Source organism: Limulus polyphemus, unplaced genomic scaffold (assembly GCF_000517525.1).
Source record: "Limulus polyphemus unplaced genomic scaffold, Limulus_polyphemus-2.1.2 Scaffold7449, whole genome shotgun sequence".
Taxonomy (NCBI): domain Eukaryota; kingdom Metazoa; phylum Arthropoda; class Merostomata; order Xiphosura; family Limulidae; genus Limulus; species Limulus polyphemus.
The window spans coordinates 18614-28252 of record NW_013673059.1 but is presented as its reverse complement, the minus strand read 5'-3'; positions in this window follow the sequence as shown (position 1 = coordinate 28252).

The window sequence follows — 9639 nt, the reverse complement described above, 5'->3', positions numbered from 1 at the left end:
ACATCACCGATCTCTAAGGCAGCAATCAACATCACCAATCTCTAAGACAGCTAGTCAACATCACCGATATCTAAGGCAGCTAGTTAGAATCACCCATCTATAAGACAGCTAGTCAACATCACCCATCTCTAAGGCTGATAGTCAACATCACCCATCTCTAAGACAGATAGTCAACATCACCGATCTCTAAGACAGCTAGTCAACATCACCGATCTCACAGGCAGCTAGTCAACATCACCAATCTCTAAGGCAGCTAGTCAACATCACCGATTTCTAAGGCAGCTAGTCAACATCACCCATTTCTAAGTAGCTAATCAACATCACCCATCTCTGACTCCTGGGTTACTCGTGTCTGTTCCAAAAATTTGTGACCGTCGTTCTTATCGCGCGCCCCAAAGTGCGGATAGCTATTTTGAGGCAATGAGTCGCGAACCTTGATTCCTTGGATTCACAGTTCAGGCACGCATAAAACTGGGTCGCACAAGGTCCTTATTTTCCGCTATTTCGTTTTTACATTTCCTTGATTTAATTTTACTCAATTCTTTTACTTTGATAGGCACCATGCGTTAATTAGAACGTTTTCTTTTGATTCTTTTTTGTTTTTATATCTGCTTATTTTCGAATTTAACGAATGAAACACGAGTTATTCAGTTTACAAATTATTAAGTGCGTGAAATAGGAAAAAGCGTTTTAGACGTTAGATCATTTTAACCGTTAATGAGGTAATATACCACAAGATAGCGCTGCCGGAAGGTGGCCTATTGCCGATATATTCTAAGCAAGCTTTAAAGTAAAACCTATGTTAATAATGACAGATTATCCACTGAATTTATAACTACATCACACCACCGAACCCTTTTTTTTGGTGGTGTGATATACGAGTTGGCACCTGCTTCGAGCGACCTCTACCTGTACGTTTCCGCCCAAAAAGACGTTAAAAACAAAAACAAAACAATATAGCTGAACAAATGGCTGTGTCATAACAGCACATTAAACCCACACATATAGGTTTGAAATTACGTTAAAATCCTACATAGGGCTTTGAAAGTAACACCGTTTATCTTAGATAGACAACAATTCTTGTCATAACAAACCGTTTGGAGCGACACCTTTCGCTTGTTTTTTTTCTTTTGTTTCTAGCGAAGCCACGTTGGGGTATCTGCTGTGCCCATCACGGGGGTGGGGGTGGTGTCGAAACCCAATGGATTTTATCCGTGGTGTTATATTGAGTCAAAATAATTTTTTCTTGTAATACTAGGACGCTGGTTGGCCCTGGATTTCGGAGAACCGGGTTCGAATCCATGCGAGTTCAGAGAATATACTTCGCACTTTAAGCTGCTGGTGCGTTATAAGTCAATGGTGGGTAACGGGGTGCTGCTGACTGGCTGCAGACAGCGTTTGTAGTCCTCTGGTGGGACAGCAGTAGCCCCCCCCCCAGTAGCACAGCGGTATGTCTGCAGACTTACAACGCCCAGAAACCGGGTTTCGATACCCGTGGTGGGCAGAGAACAGATATCCCATTGTGTAGCTTTGTGCTTAATTAGAAACAAACAAACAAAGGGACAGCAGTAAGTTGACGGACTTACAGCGCTAACATCCGGGATGTTGCTCGAAAAGAAGCAGCGTTTATAGTTTTGTCATAAATACAAATACTCCTGTGTTAACTACAGTTGTACATGTTGTATTTACGTGTGTGTTAACTACAGTTGTATGGGTTGTATTTACGTGTGTGTTAACTACAGTTGTACATGTTGTATTTACGTGCGTGTTAACTACAGTTGTACGGGTTGTATTTACGTGCGTGTTAACTACAGTTGTACGGGTTGTGTTTACGTGTGTGTTAACTACAGTTGTACATGTTGTATTTACGTGTATGTTAACTACAGTTGTACGGGTTGTATTTACGTATGTGTTAACTACAGTTGTAGGGTTGTATTTACGTGAGTGTTAACTACAGTTGTACGGGTTGTATTTACGTGTGTGTTAACTACAGTTGTACATGTTGTATTTACGTGTGTGTTAACTACAGTTGTACGGGTTGTATTTACGTGTGTGTTAACTACAGTTGTACGGGTTGTATTTACGTGTGTGTTAACTACAGTTATACGGGATATACACCACTAACGAAAGTAAAATACACAAATTAATATCTGATATACACCACTAACGATAGTACAATACACAAATTAATATCTGATATACACCACTAACGATAGTAAAATACACAAATTAGTATCTCATATACACCACTAACAATATTTAGAAAGATTTGACCCTTTTAAAAACATCAAAAAGTGAAAGACACTACAAGCTGAAGATCGAAGTGAACAGATTAACATTTTTGTCATTAGGCCTAAATATTAGGCGGTTTAGGTGCCACATCTCGCGTTGGAATAATTTGACATTTCTTCGTAATCTTTTCTAAAACACGTTTGCAGATAAACGCTAGCGACTTCTAGATATTTCTGTGGTGAATAATTACGTCATAATAAGACAGTTTTGTGAAGGATTTGGTCACGAAACTAGAAGCCGTTAAAGTGTCAGCAACCTCTTTTTTTTTATATATATATTCTTTCGTCTGTGGTTTCGTTAACGCCCTAAACCGAGTAAAAAGTTACCGTCGTTACATTCAAGAAGTGTTCACGTTTTCAACGCTGATAAGATGTCGGGAATTTTTTTGTTTGACAGAAGTATGTAGCTTTGGAAACTAAAGAGTCCTCAGAAACAGTTTGTTGTCAACCGTTCGGCATTCTAACCACTAGGCCACGCCTAGCCCAGAGATTAAAAAAAATATATATATAGTTGTATGATTATGATTATATGTACGGTTACGTATTTTTATGGATAGGTGTATTCTACGTACAGAGTTGCCCCCCCCCACCAGTGGCACAGCGGAATGTCTGCGGACTTACAACGCTAGAATCCGGGTTTTGATACCCGTGGTGGGCAGAGCACGGATAGCCCATCGTGTAGCTTTGTGCTTAGTTACAAACAAACTTCATAGAATATACTGTTGATATGGTGTTTATTTATAAATCATTGTTGGTCCGTTAGCGCGGGAATTGGGCGTTGATGAGACTATATTGGTTATACCATAATAATAGTTCTATATATTTGTTTTCTTCTGTGGGTAAACGGGGAAATATTTTCAGGATAATTCTTACAACTGTCTTTTTTTTCTTTTTAGGTCTCAAGCCGATTTATTTGCAATGGAGCGAATGAAGAGTTTGCTTGGAGACCTTCGGATATTGTAACGGTTACCATAACAACAGCTCATTGTTACCCAGCTGTTACCATAACAACAGCTCATTGTTACCCAGCTCTTACTGCAATACTAAAGATGGGAAAGAAGTAAAAATATTATTATTTGACTACAACCCCCCCCCTCAAGATTTCCAATAAAGTCTAAAAAACCTTCTTAAAAAAATCCCACTAGAGTTTAGAAAGCCTCTTGAGAATCCCAATATAGTCTAAAATCATTCTCAAGAATCCCAGTAACGTCTATAATCCTTTCGATAATCCCAAAGAATGAATGCAGTTTTCGTTCCCTAATTCCCAAACTGAAGGTGGGAGGAGGGTCGTAGAAAATACACAACACTGTTAAGGTGCTCAGTATCTATATATTAGTTAGGTGGATGGGTTTTTTTTAGTCAGAATGCAGAGTGTTCTGGGGGGTCCTTTTGCTGAGAAAGTTTGGGACCCTGTTCCTAATTAACTATATATATATTATTTAATTAAAAATTACAGTTTGTCATTGAGGATGGAAGAAATTTGTCAAAGTTTATAGTTTAATTAACATCATGATATTATATGGTGATATTACAGCTTGATGTTGTTTTTTTTTGTATGAAATCTGACATTTGCCCTGACGTTGTTTTTTTGTTGTTTTTTTTTTGGAAATAGTAAACGACACCTTTCGCGCTGTTTTGTGTGTTACACTTACTCATTCCACTGGGGCAGCTGGTGAAAGTGTAACGGTTCAACTTGAAATGTTTCGTTGTTAACTCCTGCTGTCACCCAACGGGAGCTGTTAAAGGACAAAAAAATTCTCACGGACTGCTGAAATGTCGTCTGGTGCTCATCCCACGGTGTGGCCCCGCGGCTTCCGTCCGCGCTCACGTGCTAGACATCTGCTCAGAAAAACGAGATGAAAGAGAAGAGGGAGTGGCGACTGACTGAGATATACCTGTCTAGTCACAGACTTCTTGGAATATCCCCTGTGACGTTTTTTTTCCCACAGGGATTCCCTGCACCGTGCAGGGTCGACTCCAAATAATTCTTACTTCTTACGCTTTTACTGAACTATGTTAAATAACATAAAAACGAACCTATTCACCCTGCAAACATTACTGTAGGGCTCTTAGCAACAACAATAAAAAAAGGTCTAGACAGTTTGAAGTGACTAGCTCAGTATAACAGCAGGTTTATTTCTGAACTAGGACTATGCATGTGAAAAGATATGTATGGAAAGTATGGATTGAGCCTTGTTTTTAAACTTAGAACTGAGTGTCTCTTTCATGAGTTCTAGAAGTGATAAGAACTCCCCAACAATTATAAGACATAGTCTAGGCTCTTGGAACATACTATTTTGTTGTTGTAAAGCACAAAGCTACACACTGGGCTGTTTGTGCTTTGCTCACTGAAGGTATTGAAACCCGATTTCTAGCACTATAAACCTACTGACTTACTGCTAAGCCACGGGGGAGATCGTTTCTGGAAGTGTACCCTGTTTGATTTATTCATCACTCCTCCCTCTATGCATTGTGAGTACGCAAGGTTTCTCGAGTTTGTTTTGAGGGTGCATCAATCACTGGGATCCTCGGTTTAACTTGACAAGTTGAAAACCTTCTGTTCAACAAGTGTAGCTTTAGTGTTAACTTTTAGAAAATGCAACTTTTTATTTTATTAATAAGCTACATTACACACTTATAGCTCAGAATAATATGTACATACTCAGTTCGTCTTGTGTATGCATAAGCACATGCACAAACGTGTAAGACGCCACTTCCTATGTATAGTATACATAAAAAACATGTGTTCAGATATTTCAAATGTTCGTCTTTTAATGGCGTTCGCTCTTAAATGGCTGGCTACTTTTGGAAGGGTATAGAGCTCTCAATATATAGATGTGAAAGTGTTGTAAGTATTTCTGTTGTAAGAGTAAAATAATAAATTAAAATATGAAAAAAAGCTGAAATATTTCATTTTCATTTTCTTTCTCTCTCTATGTATATAAATAAATTCATGTAAGGGACAAAGAACAGTTTAGTTGCCTCTAAGCACCAGTTACGAATTTAAATCTGTTTTCTTATTTGGTTAAACTAAATATTGCATTAAAGCTTGTTTGTTTGTTTCTGGTTAAGCACAAAGCTACACAATGGGCTATCTATGCTTTCTCGATGTTTAGTGTTTTAAACGTTTAGACTTACCGCTGAGCCACTGGTTGCTAAAGTGCATGTAACAGAGATATTAAATTAAGATCTGGCATTTAGCTAGGAGGTAAAATTAAAACAAAACTTCCACTCACACTTATAACCTACGTAAGATGAGTGATGGGTATTGAATTTTGCCGTACCCTGTATATATGCAGTTTTTTGTGTGTACATGTGTTTCATTGTATTTTCCTTCCGTTCATAAGGGTAGTTCAATACGTAGTAATGTAAGACAATAGTCGTGCTAACAAGCAGATCAAGTGCTTCATTATTTTAACTATATTTTAATGTTCTTCTTCACTGTACAACATGGAGAATCCTGTGAATATATATATGGAGTCACAGCTGCTGTAACACCTGATGTCACCCACCCGGATTTGTGACGTAGATCGACCTGCTGCTTACAAGTTTAAGTTACCTTTCATAACCCTTTTGTGCTGTATTTTGTACGTGTATGCAAACAATTCAACGGAACGAGACCTCTATCTTTGTCTTACTGCCTCTATAGAATCATTAATGTTAAGATTTATTATTTTATACCCTCTTCACTTACTTTTTTTACACCAAAAAATAAGTGATTAAATCATAAATAACAAATAAATAAAATATAGCAAAAAATATATCAAATTCCTAACAGATGGCAGCACGTGCAAGATGAAACTTCCGCATTTTTTTTGTTTACAATTCGCCGTGAAAAAAATCGTTGATTTTTACCAAAAACTTAGTTAAATAATGCAAAATAACTAGAACGTCACATTCTCACTTAGAATGAAAAGCAGTTGTTTAAACAGCTAAATATAAAACTAATAGAAGTGTTTGAGTCATTGTGTTGACGTGACATACTTTTTTATCCTAACCCTTATTTATTTACGTATATAATTATATCACAAAGATATGTGAATTCTAAGGAAGAGCTAAAATAACTATAAGTTAATAATAATTATGTGGTCAACATTTATGTCATATGACCTGCATGAAGGTAGTTTGGGCGAAACGTCAGCCATACAGGTAATTTTCCCCGACAGAAACTTTTTACCGTTTCGCAGTTCATAATTTATTCCACTGTGGGTACATTTTTTTCTTGTTATATAACCTATATCAAGACTCAAGTAAAAGGTATTAAGGATCTTGTTAGCTCAGTTGTTTTAAGTAAAACAAATTTCATTAAGTAAAATTATGATAAAGTCATTTTTTCTTCCTTCAGACGTAAGTTTTTATCTCTTCCATTATACTGTTAAATAATTTTAATTAAGTAGATCTGTTGCCGTGGTAGAAACAGATCGTCACGTTCTGCCATCTAGTAGTGAAATGTATAACTAAATTTGAATTATTTTTGTAAGTTTCACGAAGCTGGTTTAGGTTTCTTGAAATGTTAAAAGTCTCCTAGTTGGTTATGATAAATAAGTTAATGATACGTTTGTTTAACTAGTAGAGACGTTGTTTTAAAACTTGATATTACAGCGTAAGTTATATAAACCTGATATTAGGGTATGAAATATAAGAAAATAATATTATGGTGTAAAAATGCAAAAATAGCATTATGGTGTTAAATATAAGCAAAAGGTCATGATGTTTAAAATATAAGCACAAATGTCATGGTGTAAAAACACGTAAAAATATAAGCACAAATGTCATGGTGTAAAAACACGTAAAAATATAAGCACAAATGTCATGGTGTAAAAACACGTAAAAATATAACCATAAAGTCATGGTGTAAAATAACATAAAAACATTATGGTGTAAAATATAAGTTCAAGATTAGAGTTTCTAATTTCGTTTCGGTTCAGTTTCGGACAGTTAAATGATACACTGAACAAAGCGAAAGTTCCTACGTTTCTTCGACTTCACATTAATGTAACTGACATTTCTGTTGTCACAACATGATGTTATATACACCAGTTAATTCCTTGTTGTAAACCGTTAAGACTAACTCGTTTATATAATTCAACAGTTTAAAGTTGATCAACATCAAAGATGTGCCCAGATGTAAATTTCTTGAAACTCACACTTAAGTCCTAGACCACGGATTTTTTTTTCTTTTTTAAAAAGTGAATAAATCCAGTGACATGTTTCTCAGAATCTATATATAACCTAACTCGAAAATCCAGTCGTTTGATCAATGCTTTATTTACGTTTGAATTTGAATTTATTGTATCTAAAAATTCGTAAAACTGGAAACGTTAGGTGTCGCTGTGAATTGTAAGTGTATCTCGCCAGAAAAAAAAGAAAAGAAAGGTGTTTGCAGGTTAAAAAACAACAAAATATAATAAGTTTAGATAAATATTTACTTTGCATCCTCGTGTTTGTCTCTGTTATTTTTTTCCCATACATTTTATCTCTTCAAAAGAGTATTCCTCCATTTTGTAAATATTCTTCAAAAAAAAAAAAAAAGAAAGAAAGAAAGGAAGGACTGCGCAGACTCTGTTATTCTTACAGTTCTAATTGGACGGTTTGGTTTTGAATTTCGCGCAAAGCTACACGAGGGCTATATAACGACAGGAGTAATCTGGTTAGTCACAGTCTGATATTTAATTACAGAACAACCAAGTGGAGTTTCAAATAAACTTTATTACATTTACTAAGTTCACGACTTTGTAAAATAGCACAAATCTGTACGAGTAAAAACACTTCGGTAAAGATTACAGCAAACATCAAAAACGTGAACTGAACGAACATCCGAAAATAAGCGGCTTAAAATACACGACTCATATCTCACTCACATAAAAAACTGTGTTTCCTGATAAACATTCATTAAAACAATCAAACGTGGTTAGTTAAATAGAACTATATAATAATAATATCGATTAAAACAATTAATCTGTCATCCAAATTTTACAACAATAGTAGGCATACAATATTATATATAAATATATATATATATCCAATTATTTATTTACACTAGGACTAAAATCACAGGACCAGAATGTGGCGAAAAACCCTCGGCTTAACGTATCAAAATATGATAAGATATAGTAGCATGCAAATAGAAAACTTTTAACATCATTTACACATCACAGCTGTGGAAGAGTATACATACATCTAGAAATTACGTGTCGGAAAACAAAAAGACTGAAACGTGCAGCCGTGAAATAACGTTGTTGGTGTTAAAGCGTAAATATAAGTATGACGTAAGAGATATTGTTGAAACAGAAAAGATGTGGTTAACAACATTTACAACCGATAAAAAAACACTTGACATTTTTTCTCCTGTTGATTAAACTTTCTGCTTTTATTTGCAGTATCTTTAATGAATGATCTATAAAGGGTTAATTTATTTATTTTTCACCTGTACATAAGTAATTTGGAACATGCGCAGTAGTACTCTCTCTCTCTTAACGAATAAAGTAGTGACGTGTCGCCGTCTTTTCGCGCCAAAGTGGAAATATTATTGAATTAACATATTCGGATAAGTTTGAAACATGCGCAGTAATGTTGGCACCAGGCGGATATATATATATATATATTATTACTGTGCTCTCTTTTTCGCGCCAAAGCCACGAATTACCATGACTACTGACGTGATATGAATTAAAACAGGGAAAGGGGGGGGGGACAAAAACTTTCAAATATTTGATTAAATAAAAGTTGTAATGGAGTAGGCTTAGGTTGGTAAGCGCAAAACTACACAATGGGCTACCTATGCTTTCTTTGCTCACCACGGATATCAAAACCCAATATTTAGCGTTGTAAGCCTTCAGCCTAACCCCTGAACCACTGGGGGGGGGGGGGCAATAGAGTAGGGCCTATTAATAAATAAAAAATATGGCCACACGATTACACGTTTTTTTTACAGTTTTGTTGAGTTTACTTTTGACAAGAAATATTATTATTTATATATTTATTAACTATACTAATTAACCTTCAGTATTAAATAATGTGTATGGTATATGTGTATATGTGTACTATCATGACTCAGAAATGAGCAGAAACGACCGTTATTACATTTAGTCATATCATCTTTTTATAATTTTCATAAAAATCATTCGTTTGTTAGTGGTGAAGATGGATTATTACAGCCAATCATAGTTCGGTTGGATTATTATAGCCAATCATAGTTCGGTTGGATTATTACAGCCAATCATAGTTCGTAGGATTATTATAGCCAATCATAGTTCAGTTGGATTATTATAGCCAATCATAGTTCGGTTGGATTATTATAGCCAATCATAGTTCGGTTGGATTATTATAGCCAATCATAGTTCAGTTG